The 22,810-nt window shown below is 44.0% G+C and overlaps 1 protein-coding gene across 1 annotated transcript in view; it reads right to left on the bottom strand.

Annotated features, from left to right (window-relative positions):
* Positions 1–21,216, bottom strand: part of PRKCE (protein kinase C, epsilon) — a gene marked incomplete at its 3' end in the record, with an annotated part of 314,978 nt that extends 293,762 nt beyond the window's left edge. The window contains exon 1 of the mRNA XM_008574606.1: positions 21,152–21,216. The remainder of the gene's footprint in view (positions 1–21,151) is intronic.
* Positions 21,217–22,810: the final 1,594 nt, after the last annotated feature.

Below are 22,810 nucleotides of genomic sequence, written 5' to 3'. Positions count from 1 at the left end.
CACCCTCTATAAGCTCTACCACCCCCACACCTGGTGCTGTTCTCCATCTTGAGGGCAGCCCCGGGCTGTCCTCCACTTTGAGCACAGCCCGGTAGACTCTTTTCCTTTAATAAAGCTTGATCGGTACCTGGCGTCTCAGCTCACTTTCTTTCAATGCATACTTTTCATAACATGCATTTTCCATGAACTAACTGCTTGACTATGTACCAGCAATGAACAATTGGACTTTAAAATTAAAAACATTAGTTCACACACTTTCAGGTATAAATCTAACCAAATACGTACACAATCTATGAGGAAAACTACAAACCCCTGAAAGTCAAAGACTTAAATAAATGGAGAGATGTTCCTCCACTGAATTTTAAAGGCAAACTCTCCTACTTTCTCTCTTGTCCTGATCTCCTTCACAGAGATAGTGAACAGAAAAAAATCCCCAAACAAGAGTAGCCTCATGGATCTGCAGCTACAAATAAAAAAACCTGAAGGTCTCCACCCATCAGCTGCAGCAGGAAAAAAGGTTCCAAGAAAGGGCGGCCAGATAAAATACAAATAATTTAGTATATTTATGTCCCAAATACTGCATGAAACATACTCATACTTAAAATTATTCATAGTTTTCCTAAAATTCAAATTTAACTGGGCTTTCTGGATTTTTATTTGCTTTATCTGGCAACCCTACTCCAAGGTCTCACTGTAGTGAGACTTGGAACAAGGAAAAAGAAACAAACCTCTTAGGTGTACAGAGTGACCTTTTTAAAACCTTTTCTAGTCTTTTCTCTCTGGATTTCACTACACATCTGAGAGGAAAACAGGACAGGTACCCCCTATCCTCATTAACCAGATGAGGAAAAATCCAGGCACCAAGCAGTAGAGTGAAGGTCACACGGGTCAGGAACACAGCTGGATCTAATCATGGCTAAGCACACCTATTCAATTAGCCCAGGGAGGCTCAACTCTGGCTGCACAATGGAAACACCTGGGAAGCTGCCAAAACAACACTGATGTGTGGCCCCACCCCTACAGATTCTGATTTTGTAAGGTCTGGAGTAAGGCCTGGGTGTCTTTTTTAGGCACAGAAAGTTTTAAATATAAGAATAGACAAGGAACCCAATCACCCAGCTTCAACATGACCAACCCATGGCCAATCTCATTTCATACACCAGTGCTGTCCAGAATTTTCTGCAGTGATAGAAATAGTCTTTGTGCTGTGCAATATGGTAGCTGCTAGTCACATAACTGAGCACTGAAATGTGGCTGGTGTCAGAAAGGAACTGAATTCAGTTTTTAGGTTTTAATTTAAATAGCCACAGTGTCTAGTGACTACATACTGGACAGCACAGATCAACACCCTTATCTGCTTCTCCCTCAACCATTCATTTGGAAGCAAATCCCAAACATATTATCTCATCTGTATCTTTTAATGCTTTCCAGATGATTCAAAGGTAACAGAAACTTATTTTCCTCAAAGTTATGGAGGCTGAGAAAGCTAAGATCAAGGCCCCAGCAAGTTTGGTTGGCTGGTGAGGGTTGCTCTTAGGCTTCTAAAGAAGATTGCACCCTGTCACTGCAAGCTAAATGCTGCCTGAAGCCTCTTTTATAAGGGCCTTAATCTATTCACAAGGGCGGAGTCCTCATAGCTTTATCACCTCTTAAAGGCCCCACTCCTTAATACTATCACACTAGCAACACCTGAATTTGAGAGGACACATTCAAACTCCTAGTCAAATACTCAATACTGTAACACTCCATTTATTTAGAGGACACACTTTCAGCAACCTCATGACCTCAAGAACAAGACTCTCAACCTTGACTACACTTTCAACTCAGCTAGAGAGCTATACCTCTGCCCAGGTGTAGAGCTAGGGCTCACAGACCCCTCCAGCCCATTGTACAGAATGGGTCACAAACCCTCCACACATAGGTATAAGAGCTAGGTAATAGAAAAAGGTCCTGGGATCCATGGGTAAAAATTAATAGGCTTTATTCAGAGCTAGGAGCAGCCATCCTAGTGGCTTGGAGTGTTCTGAGAAGGAGCATGTATGGGAGCTGTTAGTCCTTTATACTTAGGTCTATAACCCAGGACACCTGGGTGCTCATATGCAATTAAGTAGTAACCAAGGAACACCTGAGGATATTTACAGCAAATGCTCAGCAAGATTCTGAACATCTGAGGGGCCCCGACCATTTTCCTATATTTTCCCAACACCAGGCTCCACCCCAGAGATTCCAGTTTAGCTATTTTGGGATATTACTCTTTTTTTCTTCTCTTCTTCATTGTTCCACAAGTCTCTCATGTGTTTTAATCCTGTAGCCAGGGCCGAAAACCACTGCCTAAAGTCTTTCTGCATAAAGCATGGTCTGCAGACCAGGAGAATTAGCATCACCTGGGAGCTGGTTAGAAAAGCAGAAGATCAGGGCTCAATCCAGACTTTCTCATAATTTGCCTTTTAAGGAGGTCCCTGGGTGACCTGTACACACATTAAAGTTTAAGAAATGCTACTCTAAAACAGTGGTTCTCAAAGCCTGCTCCCCTGACCAGAGGTCTCAAATTACCTGGGGGCTTATTAGGAATGCAAATTCTTGGCCTCCCTGGAAACTAGGAGTGGGGCCCAGAACACTGTATTTTAACTAACCCTCCAGGTGATTCTGATGCCCCCTCAAATTTGAGACCCAATGTTCTGAAGCCTAGAACATAGCTCCATTTTGCTGTGGATCCATAGCTCTAAGACACAAGTAATGATTATAAAAACAAGTGATGTACTTCAAAAGAGAAGCTGAAGTCATCCTCAAGCTCCCGCATAAACAATTATACATAAAATAGGATATCTCTTTATAACCCATAGGAATGGTGGGGAGGAATTAGAAAGAAAGCAACCTGGGGTCCTTTGATGTAGGGACAAATCTACAACCCTCACACTCCTTAGAAGAGCATAAGCCAATAATTGATATTCACGAAAATGCCCAAAACATTAAACACTGAAGTTATGTTCAGTACATTCATTCTCCTTTTGAAGGCAACTAAGTTTACATTTTAGAATTATTTCCATTACAGCAATTTACATTTCTTTCATGCGAAAAAGAATTGCTTAGAACAGTCTATTGTAACAAGTATTTCATTCCTAAAAATATGGGGGGGAAAAAAGAACAAGAAGAAAGGTTACCCCAGTGTGGCATGGTGGGACCCAAGACCATTCTCCAGAGCAGTTATTCTTAGGCTTTTTGAGGTCTTGAATTCTTCTGAGAACTGGAGCAAAGCTATGCACCTTCTTCCCTTAAAATGCATGCTCAGAATATACAGAAGTATTTGCAGGCAATGTCAGAGGATTTGGGGGCCCTTCGGCCAATGGGTCGGATGCTGAGGGCACCCACTGTGATGTGCAAAGCAGGTAGAGAGGGCAGAAAGTGGATCCTTCAGGGGCAGAGCCATTCAGCCCCATGCGGAATCCTGGCTTTCTTTCCAACCAGCTAAACCAGAGCCTCAGATTCCTTCTCTACAAAAAAAAAAAAGTGGCTGTAGGATGGGCAGTTTTATTGTTGCCATTCTACAAGTGAGGAAACTGAAAGCTGGAAAAGCGAGGGGCTAGTCTAGGGGAGCCAGGAACAGGGATGAACTTTAAACCTAGATGGCCTTTCAACTGGCTCATGTATCGCCGAGCAGGATGCAATTGCTGCCTTCCACACGTCTCCAGGGCAGCCAGAACCAGATCTGCGGGGAAGCAAGGGCCGCTGTCACACCGCGAGCTCCCAGCGAAGTACTTTTTTAAAGTATCGGAGTCATCTGACCCATCGCCAGATGGTGATTTGCATAATTTATTCCCGTATCTGCACTCTGATTGGTCACACCTTCGCTGACGCCCGAACCAAGACTCCCCAAAGTTTGAATGAAAGCGCCGCACACCCACCGCGTGGACTCTCGCTCGCGCAGCCTCTCTTCGTCCCGAGCCCGCTACGCCGGCGGCCGCGACCCCAGCCGCCCCGCTTCCTCCTCGTGCCTCTCCCGGACCCCCAGATCCTCCGCTGGCCCCTGCCGCCCCCAGCGGGCATTTTTCTGAAACCCTGCACCCCCTAGGGACGCGGTCCCTGGAGAAGGGAGGTCATCCTCTCCCAGGCGCAAAGCTACCTCTGAGCCGGGAATGGTCTCTCCGCGTCCCGGGCGAGAGTTCCGATAGGAGAGAGCCACCTGCAGTCAGAAAATCCCCTCGGTCCCTCTCCTCTCCCTCCCCTCACGCCCAGCGAGCGCCACGACAGGTGCAGGCAGCGTGACTGGACAAGTTGGAAGGAACGTTAGCATTTTATAGGAGAGGAACTAGAGATGCAACCTACCCCAGGTCACCCTTCCAGTTAGCACTAGAGTTGGAAACATGTTAAGTAAGCAAGCCTTTTCATTCATTCAAATTAACACTCCCACATGTACATAAGTTGACATGGACCAACATCACTTGGCCTAACCTCAGCGGACTAGTAGACGAAATGATGGAGCTTGGTTTAGGGGCTCCCCAGCCCTCCGCTGTTTAAACAGTTTAACTCGCTCTGGGTGGCCCTACCCTCGCTCCACCAGGGCAGGCTGTCTCGCATGGAAGAGAGGGCCATACAGAACCCAAGAGGAAGAAAAGCCTAAAAGTAGGAGGAGTGGGAAGGGGAAGAGTGGCGGGAGGAAAGTGTTGGGGAGGAAGAGGCCGGCAAGCTGAAGAGCGAGCCCACACAGCCTTGGGGGGCAGAACAGAGCTGACTGACTTTTTGGTAATGAACTGCCTGCACTGAGTCCTAGCAGTTCCCAAAGGCCTGAGCATTGCAACCTAGTTCCCATCATCTGTAGGGTGACCTGGCAATAGGTTTCCCAGCACGGCAGCCATTGGGTACAAGTCACAGAAGCCAAGAGCCAGCCAAAGAGACCCCTACCCCTCAGACTGCGCAGGTAGGTAATGCCTGATGCCTTCTTGTACACAGCGCCACACTGACTCCTGCCAGTCTGGCTGGACAAGCTGACACTGGGAAACCAGGCGAAACCACCTCAGATAGGGCTAATGCACCAGTAAGTGGTATGACCCAGAAGTTCTGTGGCTATTCAGAGAAGGAGGCCAAGCTGCATGGGGGACAGGTCCAGGAGGCGACGTGTAGGTGCTGAGACCTGGAAGCATGAGGAGGCAGATTGCCGGAGGAAAGAGGAGACAGTGATGATGTGCTAGTAGGCAACACGACTCCTGCCAGTCTGGCTGGACAAGCTGACACTGGGAAACCAGGCGAAACCACCTCAGATAGGGCTAATGCACCAGTAAGTGGTATGACCCAGAAGTTCTGTGGCTATTCAGAGAAGGAGGCCAAGCTGCATGGGGGACAGGTCCAGGAGGCGACATGTAGGTGCTGAGACCTGGAAGCATGAGGAGGCAGATTGCCGGAGGAAAGAGGAGACAGTGATGATGTGCTAGTAGGCAACAAACAGGGAATTCAGAGTAACAGGTTTAAACACATATAAACTCAGTGCAAAAATGTCAATAAGTTAAAACAATATGAGGGAGCAAAAGTTCCTTGGTCTACCTTCCCACTTTTCAGCAGTAAAATTTCACATGTGTACACAAGTCTAGTGTGTGCCTGTGAGTGTGTGTTTTTTCTTCTTACACAAGTGGGGTCATAGTATACCTACTATTCTAACTTACATTTTTTACTAATCCATTTATTTTGAACATCTTTCCTCATATATAAAAATAAGCCTAAAAACTTATGATGGTTGCTTATTAGTCCATTCTAGGGAGGTACAACATATCCCTTAGCTATAAACATTTAGCTTGTTTCCCATCATCTGCTGTTGCAAACCTGGCAATTTGTCTCTGGGTTGCCTGGGCAGGTTCACCAGTGGGTTAAACCTATAGCAGAAGTTCTGGGTCAAGGGAAACTCTGGTTTCATTCTCACCAACAGCTCAAATGGCATTTACTGAGTACCTACGATGTGCAAGAAAGAGGTAAGAATAAAAGAGCTTTTATTTTAGTCACACTGAAAATAAGCTGATCTTGGGGATCTGGCCCCAAGTGTGAAGAGGCCATTTATTGGGGGACAGGTTAAGGGCATTTCTCCTCTATATTTTTCTAGTGTGTATGTGTGTGTGTGTGTGTTTGCACACGCGTGTGCGCACGCGCATATATATGAATGTGTGTGTTTTCAAAAAATTCTTGGAAAGATTCATGTTATCTTTTACTTCTACTTTTCCACAAACTTTTTGAAGTACCCGTGTGTGAGTGTGTGTAGTTTATGGTAAATATTAAATGTGCAACCTAATACATGGATTATAAAACATTACTGCAGAACCCGTAACCACATGGCACACTTACCCCCAATCTATAACACATCAAAAGTTCTTTTCACTGTCTTCAGCACAACCCAGTGTGTTATAAATTATGTGCATAAAAAATCACCATGCACTTTTTTCGGAATTACCTCCCAGGGGCTGCAGGGTTGCCTGTGGAGGTTAGAATCAAATTAGTCTATTGCCTCAAGCCCACCCCCACCCCTAACATCAGCCCCTGCATGAAGGAGCATTAACATTAGGCAACAGCTCAACTAGCTGTTTGCCCAGCCAGAAAACCAGCTGAGGAGGAAGCAGGGCTCCCCACTTGAGTTCTGATTTCCTGAAAAGCCAAATTCTCACTGCTCTCCCTGTCCTTTCTCTACCCGCACCCTTTTATCAAAAGTGAAAGTGTTACTGCAGCAGCACGTGAGCCTTGGCATCAAAGATCCGCATTACTCACTGGTTCCCAGAAAAACACTTGTCTGAGACACGGGTTAAGGAGCCAAAAAGGGGTCATTGATCTCTGTCTCCAGGGCTCAGCGGCTTTGGCACAGGGAGGGACCAAGGCTTTCCAGATGTTCCACTGAAGAGCTGGACCGGTGCCAGGGGAGACTTGCAGATCTACAAAGGGATGTCTGTTCCTCAAGACTGCACCATGCCAAATCAAAAGCTGTCTGAAGAGAGTGCCCTCCAAAGTGGGCAGGACCTTCAGAGAGACTTCTGTGGTGACCACCTTCTGCCGTCCTCACTCCCTTCACAACCATGGCCAACACTTCCACTACATCCCCTTCCCTAGCACTCACATGCACACACATTTCCCCCAAACTACCAGCTCTGGTTTCTATAGCAACAAAGCAAAAGCCAACAGGCTTTGGAAAAGCACAAACTTGACAGCAACCATACAGAAGGGCAAAGAAAACAGCCTGGGAAATTCTGGTCTCACCCAAGAAATCTGGCATCAGAAGAGTGCCAGCCCATCAGGGGGCCCCAGTTACAAGTCTAAAAGCTGAGCTCTCAGCTCCCAAGGGCATAGTTCCTGTCCTCTAGCTCCACCCTCCCTCTCTGGAAAGGAAAAGGCCAGAGATACACTGAACAATGTACTACGTAAGTTTGCAAGTCATCTGAACAGGGAGCAACCCCTAAATAGAGTGTTTGAATGATTAGCTAGCAATGGTAACATGACTACTAACACCACTAATTCAGTCATTCACTGATCAAATATTTATTGAGCACCTACTATGTGCCAGGCACTATTCCAGGTTGCTAGGAATATAAACAAGTCAGATAAAATTCTTGCCCTCAGGAGCTTACATTCTAGAAGGACATTCTAGCCTCCAGCCCACCCCCAGATAATACATAAGCAAACAGACAATAACTTCACACTAAGTGAAACAAAAAAATTGAAAAAGCAGCTCCAATAATAAAAAATATTCCCACACAGTATATTATGTATAAAAATTGAGGCAGTACGATGATGTAGAAAGAAAACTAGACTTTCCTTTTAATGTAAGTGTGTGGTATTTTACTTTCAACACAAGCTTTCGTGCACATCAACTCCTTTAGCCACTAACTATTGAGTTAGCAGGATGGAAATGCACCCGCGTGCTCAATTAGCCTAGCAGGAACACGTGTGGAAGCCAGACGTTTGAAATGAGTCTTTCAAGACCCACCAAGTTTCATTCTTTGGATGTCTATGTACCAGATGACCACAGACAGAATGAAAAGATGAGCCACAAATTAGAGGAAGATATTTACCACATGTATGCCTCTGAAGTGACAAGAAATAGATGAAAACATAACAGAAAAATGAACAAAAGTAGTGAACAGACATTTTTGAGGAAAGGTCAAAAACCTATAGACACGTGAAAAGACTCTCAGTATAATCAGAGAAATACAAATTAAAATTATACTAGTATATCACCCCCCATACTGGTAGAGATTTCTAAGTCTAACAATACCAAGTATTCATGAAAATATAAAGCAGTTGGATATTGTGAACATGTCTGGTGGTATCAATTGGTATAGTCACTTTGAAAAACTATCATTATCTAATAAAGTTGAACGTATATACATACCTATTGAAGCAATTATTCCATGCCTAGGTACATATCCTACAGAAACTATAGATAGATGCAAGTGTGCTGCAAAATACATATTGTCCCTAATAGCAAAAACTTAAAAATACGTAACTTGATGTCTATAAACAGAAGTATGGATACATGAATTTTGAAATATTAATACAATAGAATAATATATAACAATACAAATGAATAAACTGCAGCCACACGCATATCAACTTCAAGAGTATAACATTGAATGAATCACAAAGAACTTATATAGGATGATGCTATTTAAATAAAGCTCAAAAGCAGGTAAAACAAAACAGTATATTATTTAAGAAAACATACATATAGGTAGTAAAACCATAAAAAGAAATGCAAGAAAATAATTAATACAAAACTCAGGATAGCAGTTACCTTTCGGGAAGAAAGAGCTAAGACAAGATCAGCAAAGTATCCCCAGAGGGCTGCAAAGGCACTGCAAATGTCCATTCTTAAGCTGGATCACAGGTACAGATGACCCATGACATAAAATATGATACAATTTCAGGATACAAATAGTGGAAAGGGGGGAGGGTAAGGCTGATTTAAATCAAGTCCAAAGGACAAATTGATTCAAGAGAAACAAATCACAAAAGCTATTTTTTTCTTAAGTCAAACAAATCACCATTTGTTCATTTTCTAAGGCAACGAAGCCTAGTGAAGGCCTCAAGCAGTACAGGAAGTGAATGTTAAATCTAAAAGACCCTGTTTTGATTTGTGTTTTAAAAAATTAAAAATAGTTCCTCTCCAGGCAGAGCTAGGTGCTTCTAGTTGGCCTGACAGTATAGTGGCTCCAGGGGCCATAATTACAGGCAGGGAGAGGTCAAGCAGCTGGAGAGACATCTATAATTAAGCAGGTGAAGTGTGTCTTCCAAGCTCCAGCTTCTTTGCCAACAACCCTGGTGACACCAAACCCACCTATTAAAGGCAGTTTTTGACTTTCATCTCTTTAGCCTTCAAACAACCTATGGGCCAGACGTGGACACTCAGCCATTGGCTGAAAGTAATAGTTCACAGTGGTGCTTTCTGCCTGCCAAGCAACTGTGCCTCCTCCATGGCTTTGCCTTTTTTATCTGGACAACAGTCATTCCTTAACTCACTTAACAAACATTTCCTAAGTACCACTGTATCCTGGCACTGTCTTAGGCCATGAAGGTACAGCAGCAACCAAAACAGACACAGTCTCTGCCTTGATAGAGCCTAGACTCTACAGAAAGTGTTTGTACAGTTATTTGAATATTTTATTGCCTCCTGCCCTTTTTTCAGTATTTCATATACTTATTCTCTACATGATTACAGTGCAGGCCTTGGATGCAAGTGTGCCTTGGATTTCTTTTTAATAAAATAAACAGTTGCCTTATCTCCCATTTGTATATATTTATGGAAGTTATTTCTTACTAATATTCAGATCTTACAAAAGACCATTAGAAGAATGGAAACATTTGTTCACTAAAATCAGAAAAAGAACTGCAGGTAGCCAGTCCAGCCCTCCAACTAATACACAAATCTTTTCTACAATATTTTCAAACGCTCATTCAGTCTCTACTTGAATGCCTCCAGAGATGGACAGTTCCCCACCTACTGTCAAGTGTATTCAACTGCTGGAGAGCTCTGCCTATAAGAGGCTTTTCCCATATACTAAACCAAGCTCCAGTCTGCCTCCCTGTAACTCCCTATAACCCCTCTGATCCTAGAGCTGCCCTAAGGCATACAGGAATAAGTTCTAAGTTCCTTCCTCTTTCCATTTGGCCACAGTTTAAGTCCTTAAAGTTACCCACCAGGTCTTGCCTACAACTAAGACTCCTGTTCTTCAGCCAAGAATAATTGGATCTGGCTCCCTGGTGGTAAGTGTAGGGAGAGATTAGAAAATGCTCTCATTGACTCACACCTGTATTCAGGAAGTCTTCCACCTGAGAACCCTAAACTAAGCATTCTCCAAATCATAACATATTAATGCTGTCAATGCAATCCTGTTGAGGGTCAGAAATACTCAATGATTTGTTCATTTTCAATTGACTGGTTAGCAGCAGAGCCAGGAACAGAGTCCAGGCTTCTGATTTCAATAGAGGGGTTACTCCCACTACACCTCACCATAAAGCTGCTTAGTGCTGAATTCAGTGTGACTAACTGGGGACCTCATGACCAGAATTAGGGTGGCCCTCCAATAACCCAGGCTCCTCTAGTCTTCATCCACACCTCTATGGTAACTTGTTTCATACTGGGCTTTGGTGGTCTGTCTTCATGTCGGGTTCTCCACTGGACCAAGAAGCCCCATGTATGGAGGTGGTCCTTTTCCCAAATCGGTTTTGTAGAATCAGAACAGTAGGACCATGCTGCAGGGCCAGCACCACATATCACGAGGCCGGCCAAGAGCCGCACATTCATCACAGAACCTTCTGCCTTTGAATGGCTTGTGGCTTAATGGGGTAGGCAGGGTACAACCTGGGCTCTAGTTATAGATACTCTATAAATATATGAGTACATGGCTGTATAGCAAGACAAAGAGGAGTGTGGGGGCAATGACAGTGTCATGAACCGGGGGGTGTGTTGGGGGTGGGCTAGTGTGGGAAGGCTCCCAGGAGGAGGCAAACATGAAATCAAATTTGGAAAGAAAAAAGAAGTAGTTAAATCAACAGGGAGGGTAGAGGGTTTTATATATAATTGGGACTTGGTGTGTGTGGAGGCACCAAGGTGGCCTTAGAAAGTCCCCAATAAATACCTGGCACAAAAAGCTTAAACATTCAGGCCCACACCCACCCATGAAATTGATTATACACTGGAATCTGAAACAACTGATTATCCAAAGCAAAGTCAGTCCAAACAACTTGTTTATCACAATAGTTTCCTTTAAAAGTGACATACTTTCCTGTTATTTTCATTTAGTCACATATTCATTTATCGAACAAGTAAAAATTAGGCCCTACTGTGTACCCAGCACCTAATCCAGAATTCTTGCTGCATTTTCCTTCCATAAAAGGCAGATGCAACTTGCCTGCTTCAGAGGAGGGTGAGATAAGTTCTAGCAAGGTCCCGGGGTGAGTTATTTTAATTAAAGCCCCAGGAACCGGGAGAAAATTAGCACAGTGGGATCAAATTCAAGTACCACTCAATACTTCAGGGTATTTATAGAAAAACAAACACGAAAACAAAAAAATTCAATATCCTGACTGGTTGCTTTTAGGAGGGTTACTTAATGCTTTGTTTTCCTGGTATAAATTGGTTCTTGTTTTTATCTCTGAAGAACTCTGGTGTTGCCCATTTTGACCTTCTGCAGACTACGAAAGCCAGGACTGGGCATTGCCCAGCCTCCCAAAGAACACTGAGTGCCTTCTCAACCCCTTTCCACAGAAGGAGATGGGAAGGGAGGAGATCCTAAACACAAAAAGGATTCAAAGGTATTGACTCTGAGAGGGACTAAGTGATTAGGAGTTCAGGAAGGGAGAAATCAGTAGATTTCCCTCTTACCTTTCAATCAAGGAAACTGGTGTCTGCTCAGCATGGTTCAGAGGAAAAATCTCCGGTCTTACAGTCTCTTGTTACCCAAAGTGTGGTCCGAAGACCAGCAGCATGGGCATCTCCTGCAGAATCACAGGCCGTAACCAGGCCCACTGAGTCAGAACCATCTGCATTTCCACAGGCTCTCCAGGTGATTCACAATCTTAAGTTCTTTAAACCTCATTTTTCCCATATGAAAAACAGGGATGATAAAATCTACCTGGCAGGTCCATTTAGGCTTAAATAAAATAATCTCTGTACAGAGATCTGGCTTGAAAAATTTTGTTCTCTCCCACTTCCTCCTTCTAGGTGCCCAGCTGTGTGCAAACTTCTCTTGGTGACCCAGATCTACAAAGCTGGAAGGACCCTTAATGCCCCGCCTCTCTGCATACAGAGCAGGCCACCAGGGCCCAAGCAGAGTAAGTTACTTGTTGCTGGATGCCCCCTAGCTTGGGAGCTCCTGGAGGACAAGACCTGTATTTTTCCCATGTTTGTTTCTTCAGCCCCTTAGCAAGGTGACTGGCAGGCAATAGACTCTCAGTACAGGTTTGTTGAATGAATCATTAAATCAAGTAATTAACTAATTGTGGAGCAGAAACTAAAAGACAGGTCCCAATAACACATAGATACACCTGAAAGTGAACTGAACTTCCTCTGAGTTCACCCTTCCTGATAATTTCGAAAGAATTCACACTTGGCTAATAGTAGAGGTCATAGGTTCCTGTTGCGGAGAATCTCTCTTCCCTTAAACTAAACATCACCATTATTTTCAATGTCAGGAAACAGAAAAGCTTGAATGTCTGGAGAGTAGGTCTGAGCTCCTAGAAGCTTGCTTGCCCTACTGAGCAGAGCAGAAGGTACCGAAGCTAGTGAGGCCAGTTGGACTGTGGAGATGACCAAGCTTGGGACAAGAAGCAGCAGACGCCACATGTTGAATAGTGCTGCTACTAAAAATGCCACAGTGGTATCATCCATCCAGCAAGGTGCAAGCAGGGTGGCAGGCAGAGGCAAGTGGCTCCCTGGAGCTAGTCTTTCATCACCCACTCTGCGGAGTACAGGTTACCTGGCCCACCTGCCTCTCCATGTCGGGAGGACTGAGTCCTCAGTGACAGGCTCAGTCTGAGGGAATCCCTAATTTCCACATATCCCATTACGTATCAGAGGTGTCTGCTGAGCAATAAATGAGTGTAGAGCATTACTCTTGGACTTCTCTGTCCTCAGACATGTCATTCTGTGTATTCAGTGGGTCACTTCTCTCTGACAGGGTTTTCTGGAGCCTGTTAAAGCCCATGGGCAAGTCACTTGCCCATGGGTAAATCAGTGCCTCTGTGTATGGGACTGGTCACATTTATACCTAATTCATTTTCTCTCCAAAGTTTCTATGTAATTTTTTAAATAGCTCATACACATACATGGCAAAGAGAAACAAAATTTTAAGCTTGACAAGAAATATTTCCTTTCCAAATTCCTCCATTCCCTTCCCCAGAGACAGCCACTGTTCTCAGTGTGTTATGTATCCTTGCAGAGACAGCCTAAACCCACACACACACATACAGACACAGGACATCCCCTTGAATTTAAGCCCCACCGGGGCAGGGATTTCTGTTTATATCATTCACTTCTGTGCCCCCAGTACTGAGTAGAGTAACTAGCATACAAAAGGTGCCTAATAGCTAGCTGTACATTGAATGAATGAATGTATAAATCAGATGTATTCCTGAAAAGTTCAAATATGAATAAATCAAGTCCTAATCCCCCTTTATCTTCTCTTTGGATGGATCACCAGTGGATGATAGCTCTGTGTCCTCAACCAAGCAAGGAGGATATCTGTCACTACCTGCATTTCAGGGATGAGATCCTGTGGCCATGTTAGTGGTTGTTGTTTATTGCCTGCCTACCCAAGGGGGAGCCCTCAGTCGAAGGGAGTTTCCTCAGTGGCCCCCTTGTACCCTGTCCTACCAAGAACCAACAGTTAAAACACACTATTGTGCTTACTGATCTCTTGCTTTGCCTCCTTCTATCAGAGTATGAGCCTCCTGAGAGCAGGCAGCATTTTCATTAGCTCTCCATTCCCAGGGCCTAGTATACATTAGATAAGAAAATAAGTGATGTGTCCAGTAAAGGACACTGAAGATAAGGGGGAGGCGGAATAAGACATCCAGAGACATTCCCTGTCACCTGTGTGTGCATGAGCAAATACACCTTCCCTGACCCCCACAGGCTCACACCAAAGTTTACAATAAAGGAGAAAGATAAAAGTCCCAGTGTTAGCAGATGGAGTAAAGATGGCGAGTCCACTTGACTGTGAAAATGTGAATGTTTCAACAAAGTTAGGTAATAAGGAAAATCAATGAAACTATTAGCACTGGCCAATTTCAACTGGATAAAAGAATAAAGTAACTGGTCCTGAAAGACAACTGTCTAAATTAGGTTAGATGAATGGAAATACTCTTTTCTTTTAAGTCAAATCATGAGAATATCAACAGCAAATGATTATATTATAGGCCAACTTTGACCCAATATCATCTGAGCTGCAAATAGGAATGTCCCAAAACAGTCTCCTTTGTAAAACAAGGAAATGGTAGTATAGCAAGGAATGACAGCAAGACAACAGACACAGAATTGGAGGCCATGTGAGAAACATGAGGCCCACTTCTTGACTAAGGACCTATTATTAATCCACCCTTTCTCTAAGCTTATTTCTTCAATATGACTATTCCTTCTTCAACGACTTCATTAGTGAAACAAGCACACAAGTCAACAGAAAATATACATCTCTGCTCCCTTGACAGAGAGAAGGAGGCTCCAGTAGTGATCATAAAGAGCTCTGCTCTCCATACTCAGGATTCAGTTCTGCTTTTCATCTGCTAATGGTTGGCATTTGGTGGTGTTAACCGGGGATGATTCATTTCAGAGGAACTGCTGTGCATCTAGAGGCCATTTGGAAGGAAATGAGGGTTTCTTGGCTTATTTCTCATCAAGCATTTTAGCAATGTCTCTGTGACATTATAAATGCCTTGACAGGGGCTGGGTTCTCACTGTTTTCAAGCTAATTCCCCTTGTCACACCTGGTGCATATGGCCACTTCTAGGAACAAGCATTCATTTCATCAGGACAAAGAATGGAGACAAAAATCTGGAGACTAAGGGGCCTCCTCCACGGGTCCAAGTATCAGCGGCAGCAAGTCGTTACACTGAGGGTTGGAATGTGGGGTGCATATTGCAAGGTAAATGTTTTTGAACACCTGGATTTCGTTATTCTGTTGTTTTCTGCACTCCACGTACTACTAGAGGATCTGACGTGTCCATGCATGTCTGGGGAGGCTGTGGAGTGAACAGGACCAGGATCTCATTGCCTAGGCACATCACAGGAGGGAAACTGATCAGCACCTTGGATCTGGTACCTGGCTTTGAAGTCTCCTGTTTGGGAAGCTGGAGGCTCTCCTTAACCTCTCAAGTAATGTTTCTTATTAGAGACTGAACAGAACTTGAAAAGTGTGGGCTTGATTTGGGGACACCTTAGAAAGTCTCCTTAACCTCTCAAGTAATGTTTCTTATTAGAGACTGAACAGAACTTGAAAAGTGTGGGAGTGTGTGGGCTTGATTTGGGGACACCTTAGAAAGCTGGAGAAGAGGAAAATGCCGACTATAGTAGAGTGATTACCATGGGACTCTAAAAGGAGTAAAAGAGAGAAAAGAGAGAATGCACAAAAGATCACAAAGGATGCCTGTACTTGGGCTTGACCTTCTAAACACCTCAGTGCCATAGTTATAAGATGTGCTCCACCCAATGTCCTGGAGTTGACCAAACTTGACCTAGAACACCCCTCCTCTTTGGGGATCAGGGTGGGAGAGAGGCTTTGACCATGAAGTCACACCCAGAAGGAACTGCCTTCAACCTTCAAACACAGCTTAATCATTTAAGGCATTTCACTTTCTTGTTTGCATAGCATGAAAATTTCTGCCTGCAACAGTGATGACTGTCTTTGTTTGGACACTCCTAGAGAGCACACTCGGAATCTAATTTATCCTGCCCATCCAGCCATACCTAAAAATAAGAGCTTCAGAGCTGTCTTTGGTAATGATTCACTCTGCTCAGAATGGCCTCTCCACTTCTGCCCTGCCAATCCAGCCTACCTATCTTTTCCTTTCCAGCCCAAGCCCTGCCTCTTCTTTGAAGTTCTCCTGGGTTATTCCAGTCCCAGCTTACTCCCATTTGGAGAACTCCTAGTAACATGCAATTGAGCAGTCAATGTGATATTGCCTTGTATTCCTCTTTAATGCTTTCATCCTGCAAGTCTTGGATTCCTAACTGACTTGTAAGCTTCTTGAAGGCAAGGGCCATGATTTACACTTCTTGTGAATGCCATTTTCCACTTCTCTCTCCACTTCCTGTTCCCCAAGCCCAGCACAGACACCAAGCTGGGCAGGTTTGTTGAAGTGTATTGGTGACTACTGTTCATTTGAACAGATGGTTCTTTTTAATTATCTGATAACCAGAAGGCATTGGATTAAATAGTGTCGAATTTAGCAGAAAAGAGGTAGGATCCTTATGAACTGAAGCTCTGGTAGGAACTCTGTAACCTGAGAGATGCTACCTAGATATATATTGCCCACTTAGCTTAGACAGAGTTTCAAGAGAAAGTTCGCCCCACGCTGCCCACACCTACACATTCTATTTCAACCCTGAAGGAAGTGCTTGCCGTGAACACAAGACTCTTGGAGTGTGTACCTAATGTCTTTAGTGAGAAGGGCAGGACCTGATTTGAGTGAGGTCCAGGACTGAGTGATGAATTCACATTACAGAGAGTCTGAGAAGGATCCAGCCATTCCTGAGCTGGGACCAAGGGAGCTTTCATTTCTAAGAGAATGGAAAGATGTGCTTATTTATAAAAGGGATTCTCTGGGTCATCTCTGGATTCAAAGCTAAAAATGTGAGCTTTATATTTCTGTAAAAAGCTTTCTGAAGAAAAGAACTAAAATAGAAAAGAGCAGCGGGGACATCAGTGCCATGTTGCAAACTCATTATTGGGGCCATGATTTGCGGCAGGGGACTAGATCGTATCCTGGGATCTGGACCCAACAGGGACCCATAATCAGCCTTTTTGCCTTGGACATATTACTTGACTTCTCAATGTCACCATCTCCCACATGGAAGTAATACTGTCAGGCTCTTGGTAAAGCTAAAATCTGTACACACATGTTATCATTTCAGAACCAAGTGAAGCTGGTTTGATTACATCTGTCTGTGCAACTTGAAAAAAGTCCAGAAGAGAGCTGCAAAGATGAATTAAGATTTCTAAAATATTCCTTCAGAAAGGTTAAGAGATTCAACTGATCCAGCCTGAAGAAGAGAGATTTAATAACTGTCTTTGAATATACCCAGGGGCCAGTGAGAGCATGGGGACCACATGTTCTCTGCCTGCACTGAAAGAGATGGGACAAGTCCAGGCCTTGACAAGGAGAAGTTTCTGACATTAAGGGCACAAAAAAGTGACTAAGGGATGCTAGAGAATGTCCTTCTGGGAATTACTTACTTTGGGGAAGATGAGGAAGAAAGAGAGACCACAGAGCAAAACCATGGCAAGAGTTCACCTTCTGAACTCTGTAGAAGGTGATCTGATAGCCCCTGCCGGATGCATTATTCTATAAATTGCCTCCTTATTACCTTGCTCTGTTCTTGGCCCTTGTGAACATGCCACATCCCAGAGTCAGAAACCTGCCCTCAAGCTGTTCCCTGAATTCCCTGCCTACTGCTCTTTCAAGGGCACTGGGTAGAACTATACCCACCTCCCTGCCCTCAAGTCTGCAGGACTTTAGTATACTTTTTGAGCATCTCCTCTATGTGAGGGCACTGTACCTAGGCACTGTTCTTATGGCAATCTTATCACAGTATCTATTCTATTATCCCCACCTCATGGGTGAGAAATCTGAAGCTCTAACCTAGCAAGCACTAGAACCAGGACTTAAATCCAGGTCTGGTGGACTCCTCAGGCTATGCTTCTTACCCTCTATCTGCTCAGTCCCTCTATCTGCTGAGTGCTTTCTGCAGCATGTGGCTGCAGAAAGGGAGGGGAGTGGATTCCTCTCCTGCTCCTCGTCTTCTGCTTCCACAATACACGATCCCTCCACAGCTTGATTTAACTGTGTTATTTGTGACATAGTGTTGCAAAAATCATCCAAATTATTTTGCATCCTCTGTATTTTATTGGAGAAACAGTTTGGTGGTCCAAACATACCAATGAGGGCTAATTCTTGTTATTTCCATTGTTGGTTTAGACTTTGAAGAATTCTCCTGGATGAGTACTACACCTGGGTGGAAAGCAGGAGAAGAAGAGCTTGTAAGACCCCAGATGAGCCCCTGACCATCTCTCATCTGGAAGCCTGTGAATAATGGTACATTCCCATATTGTTATAAAGAATAAGAAAGAATATAAAAATTACATCATAATGAAGGAAGCAATACTAACTAATGTGCACAGCAGGAAACAATCATTTGTGCACTTGAGAATTACATTGCTGTTTATGCTTCTGGTACCTGGGCTAATTATGCTTTGATTTAGTATCTGGTGGGTCCATAGTGCCATGTATACCAGGAACTCCTGTGATTACGAGTATTATTTGTGGTAAAAGCAAAACATGAAGAAGCACCTGAGAGTGGAGGTTCACACGAGCATTCTGAGTAGGTTTGCTACTTTGGATGATGTAGGTAAACTGTCTAGCACTATACCTGTCAACAGGAGTCCATTTCTTTCAACTCCTTCTACCTGCTGTAGATATTAGCCTTTAGCTGTGAGTTCTGACAGATGTCTATTCAAATTATACCAAAGGATAAAATCACATGACCGGAAATGACCTTAATGGTCATCCAGCCTGACCCCTTACATCTGGGGTTAGGCTGCCTGATTTAGCTAAAGCACACACCAGTCAAATCCCATTATGGTGAACTGCACAGGACATGCAAGCAGTGGAATTTTATTAGACTGTTTGAAATCACATTAGCTCCAGCTCTAGCAGACGTAAGCACCCAGGCTTTCTAACAGCATGTTAGCAAGCAAAAGAATCCTTTGGCACGTCCTAGAATAAGAGGGTGTATTCACACCATCTCACCCCCACACCTTTCTCTGAGCTCTTCAGAATTTGCATGTGTTGTAAAGTTTGTGCAATTTCTATAAATATTTTTTTTCCCTTTGATGGGGCTAGAGCCTCTGCAATAGGGGGGCTGAAGGGATGCTTGTGGACAGAATAATAGAGTTGGGAAACTTCAGCTGTGTCTCATTTCAACTCTCTATCCACACTTTCCCAGAATAAAGAGTTAGGTATTTTCTAAGAAAGAAACTTAGACAAGAATCTGTGAATGTCCACAGTCTGTAAACCCGATGGGGTAGCTGTGACACTGTGTTTTATCCCAGACTCCTCTCATGCGGTCTAGGTAACAAATGATGTGGTTCCTCATTCTCTGGGTCCTCTCCTCAGCCTCCCAACCCTTCCAAAACCAAAACCGCCTCTGGCCTAGGAGCCCTCATAGTCCCAGCAACAGGACACACACAATACAAACAGAGCACAACGAGATCAGTTTCTAAGAAGGGACGACTGAAAGTCCTACCCACCATTCAAAGACAGGATCCCAAATCCAGCAACAGCAAGAAAAAAGAGAAAAAATTTCTTTTCTTCAGAGCAACACATGCTAACACTTTACAGATTCTGGCATGTGTCAGCATTTCTGAAGTAAACTATTTTCTTTAGATGAAAGAGATAAAAAAAAAGAAAAAAAGACTCGGAATTTAGCCCAGTGAAAATTGCTTTGGATATTCACATGCAATAAGCCATAGATGTAGAAAGAAAAAAAAATCAATTGCTTGTGATTTATTTATTCATTCATTTTTTTATCTCCTTAAGTCTGGTGAATGTGGATCCCATGCCATGCTAAAAGCAACTACAAGGTTCGCCTTACTGGTTGCTTTATTTCTCAATCTGGGTGGTGGGTATACTGGTGCCCACTTTATTTTTACTTAGGTCCTTTTGTAGGTCTCAAATATTTCATATTAAATATTGTTAAATCCTCAAATCTTCTATAACAGATTCTTCTTTGGGCTGTTCAGATCTGGGAGCAGAGAAGGGAAAATGCCAAAATATAATTTCAATAAAGAGCAGAAAATGTAAGCAACCAATTTTGGAATGAAGTTTAAAGTTTTAAACCTATGCCAAATAATTGAGATTAGAAGAAGACTGAATCCTATTATGATCCCCATGGACACACAATTATTAAATTATTCTGAACACCTGTTGAGACTGGGCGATACATTTGCCAAATGAAAGTCATCAGACATCACTGTCAAGCACCTCCTTTGACCAGCTCCTTTGAATTTGCTGACACAATCTCTCCTCCCCTCAGAACAGAGCCCCCAAGCCCCATTTTTTCTCACTGCCAAGATGAACCAGCTATGGTCTCCCAATCTCTGCCATGCCATGAAAGCTGATTGTTCTGTCCCCTACCCACACATAGAAAGTGAAGGAGAAGAGAAAAGATGGTCTCAACAACTAAGTTTCAGTCCTAATTCCCAGCCTTCCTTAGAGCTGAAGTCTGTCACCATCTCCTTGTTTCTGTTTGGACACGTTTCATTTTCTAGCCTTCCCTTCTATCCTGACTGCTCAGTCCTCACTACCCAGCAAACCCCTCAAAGGTATTAAGTGAGCAAAGAAAGGATTGAAAGAAGAAGGTGTAAGAAGAGGAAATCTATATGCTGTCTAATGAGCCAGTGAAGGGCAGATGCTCGTTTACCCCGTTATCTCTCTTTAAGAGCAGGGTGTTTGCCTGTGTAAAGAACTGGTAAAAGAAGTAGCACTTCTGTAAAACCTCTAAAGAAGGAAGATTCCAAAGTTTGACACCTTATTTGTTTTATTTCTGAATACCGTTAGGCCAACTGGTCTTCCTTCCTTCCCTCCCATCCCCCACACACACCCCACGCGAGCCTCCGGGGAGAGGCTGCCCCTCCACCGAAGCCTGCCATGCACACCACGTGTGAAAACGCCTGCTTTACTGGCCTCACTCGGTAAGCCAAAAATCTTCCCTCTGCTTCACCAAAGTTAACAGATGGCTGGTCCCTTTTGGTACACAGGCATAAGTAAGCATCTTCAAAATAACCTTTTCCTTTAAAGTATTCCAATTAATTAAATGTCACTATAATATGTCCCAGCCAAGGAGGGAAGGAAGAGACCTGGAAGATAAACGGTCAATGGCAGAGAACAAGGATGAGAGGTCATACTCTCCTACCTTCACCCGACGACCCCGAGAGATCGATGATCACATACACTCTTCCTTCTGGCTCCAGATCAATCTGCAGTTAAGAAAATGACAGTGACTCTGTTAGTGCATGGCGTGGGCAACCCGAGAGTTCCGCAACAGTTCCACCCCAAACTGCTAAAACTTAGAGTCACAGCTCCATGCAATTCATCAGCCCACAGTGTGTCAAGTGCTAGGTGAATGAGGAATGAAGGAGAATCAACATTTACCGCATGTCTGCTGGGTTCCAGATGCAGCACTAGGAGGTCTAATGCATACCCAAAAGGCAGCATCATACCAGCGGTTCTAACCGGGAGTAATTCTACTCTTCAGGGGACACTTGGCAAACATTGTGAGACATTTTTGATTGTCATATCTAGAGAAAGAGTGCTGCTACTGGCCTCTAATGGGTGGATGCCAGGAATGCTGCTAACCATCCCACAGCACACAGGACAGTCCCCACGACAAAGAATCATCTAGCCCAAAATCATCTAGTCCATAGTGTTGAGGTTGAAAAGCCCTGTGTCAACCATTTTACAGATAAGGACACTCCTCAAAGTTCCAAGGCAAAGTGGCAATGCTGAGATTCAATGCCAAGACCGTCTGAAGAAGCCCATGTCCTACACACCACACAAACTGTTCCTGGGGGGAACAAGGGAAGCGTAAGAATTCTTCTTGCTCTCATGATGTTTACAATCTCATTAGGGAGTTAAAAAACAGAGAACAATGCAAACCCAGCTTAATGATGAGTGACAGGGAACAACTGATAAAATATTGGACAAGCCTAACACTGGTGTAGAAGAGCAGTCTGGGAAGATGTCACAGAGGCAAAAAAGGGAAGGCACTCAAGGTGGAAGCCACAGCGTAAGCAAAGGCTCAGAATGCACATGGCGCCTATGTGAGATCGAGGGACATCCTTGCTCAGGTTGTGAGTTGGCTGCACTTGTGTTTTACAAACCCCAGATTCTACCAGGGCTGTAAAGAGAGTCAACACTGCTAACAGTTTACCATCAGCCCTCTCCATCCACCTCAAATCCAGCTAATTACTTCTACCATACGGAACCAGGCTAATGAAGTCATATGAAGAGAGTCAACACTGCTAACAGTTTACCATCAGCCCTCTCCATCCACCTCAAATCCAGCTAACTACTTCTACCATACGGAACCAGGCTAATGAAGTCATATGACAGGAGGAGAGTCACAGGGCTGGGCGTCTACGCACGGTCTGAACTATCCTTACAGAAACTGTGTTCTGCATGAGAGGGAGTAATATCTCCGGAAACCCTGGATCACCAAGTACCCCTGCAAGCCTCTCCCCACCTCCACAATCCCATCTGTCTACACAGAGCTTTAGCTGGCTCACAAGTGCCAGGCTCTCCCCCAGCAGGCTGTGAATTTCTTGAGGGCAGGAACCACTAACCCCTCCTCTTCTCTTTCCATTGCACTCAGCAAAGAGCAGGCACACATTTAGCCAGTAATGCTTAGGAAGAGTTGGTCTTGTGGACACCTCCTCCTCTGTCAAGATCAATTATCACCTCCTCTCTGAAGCCTTTCCAGATATGCTGAGTCAGAACTAAGTACCCCCCTCATCTGTGTTCCCACAGTCATATCTTAATCATGGTTCTGATTAGACTGTGATACACTGTGCAC

This window comes from Galeopterus variegatus, unplaced genomic scaffold (assembly GCF_000696425.1).
Source record: "Galeopterus variegatus unplaced genomic scaffold, G_variegatus-3.0.2 Scaffold1073, whole genome shotgun sequence".
Taxonomy (NCBI): domain Eukaryota; kingdom Metazoa; phylum Chordata; class Mammalia; order Dermoptera; family Cynocephalidae; genus Galeopterus; species Galeopterus variegatus.
This window is presented reverse-complemented; position numbering and strand designations above follow the sequence as displayed.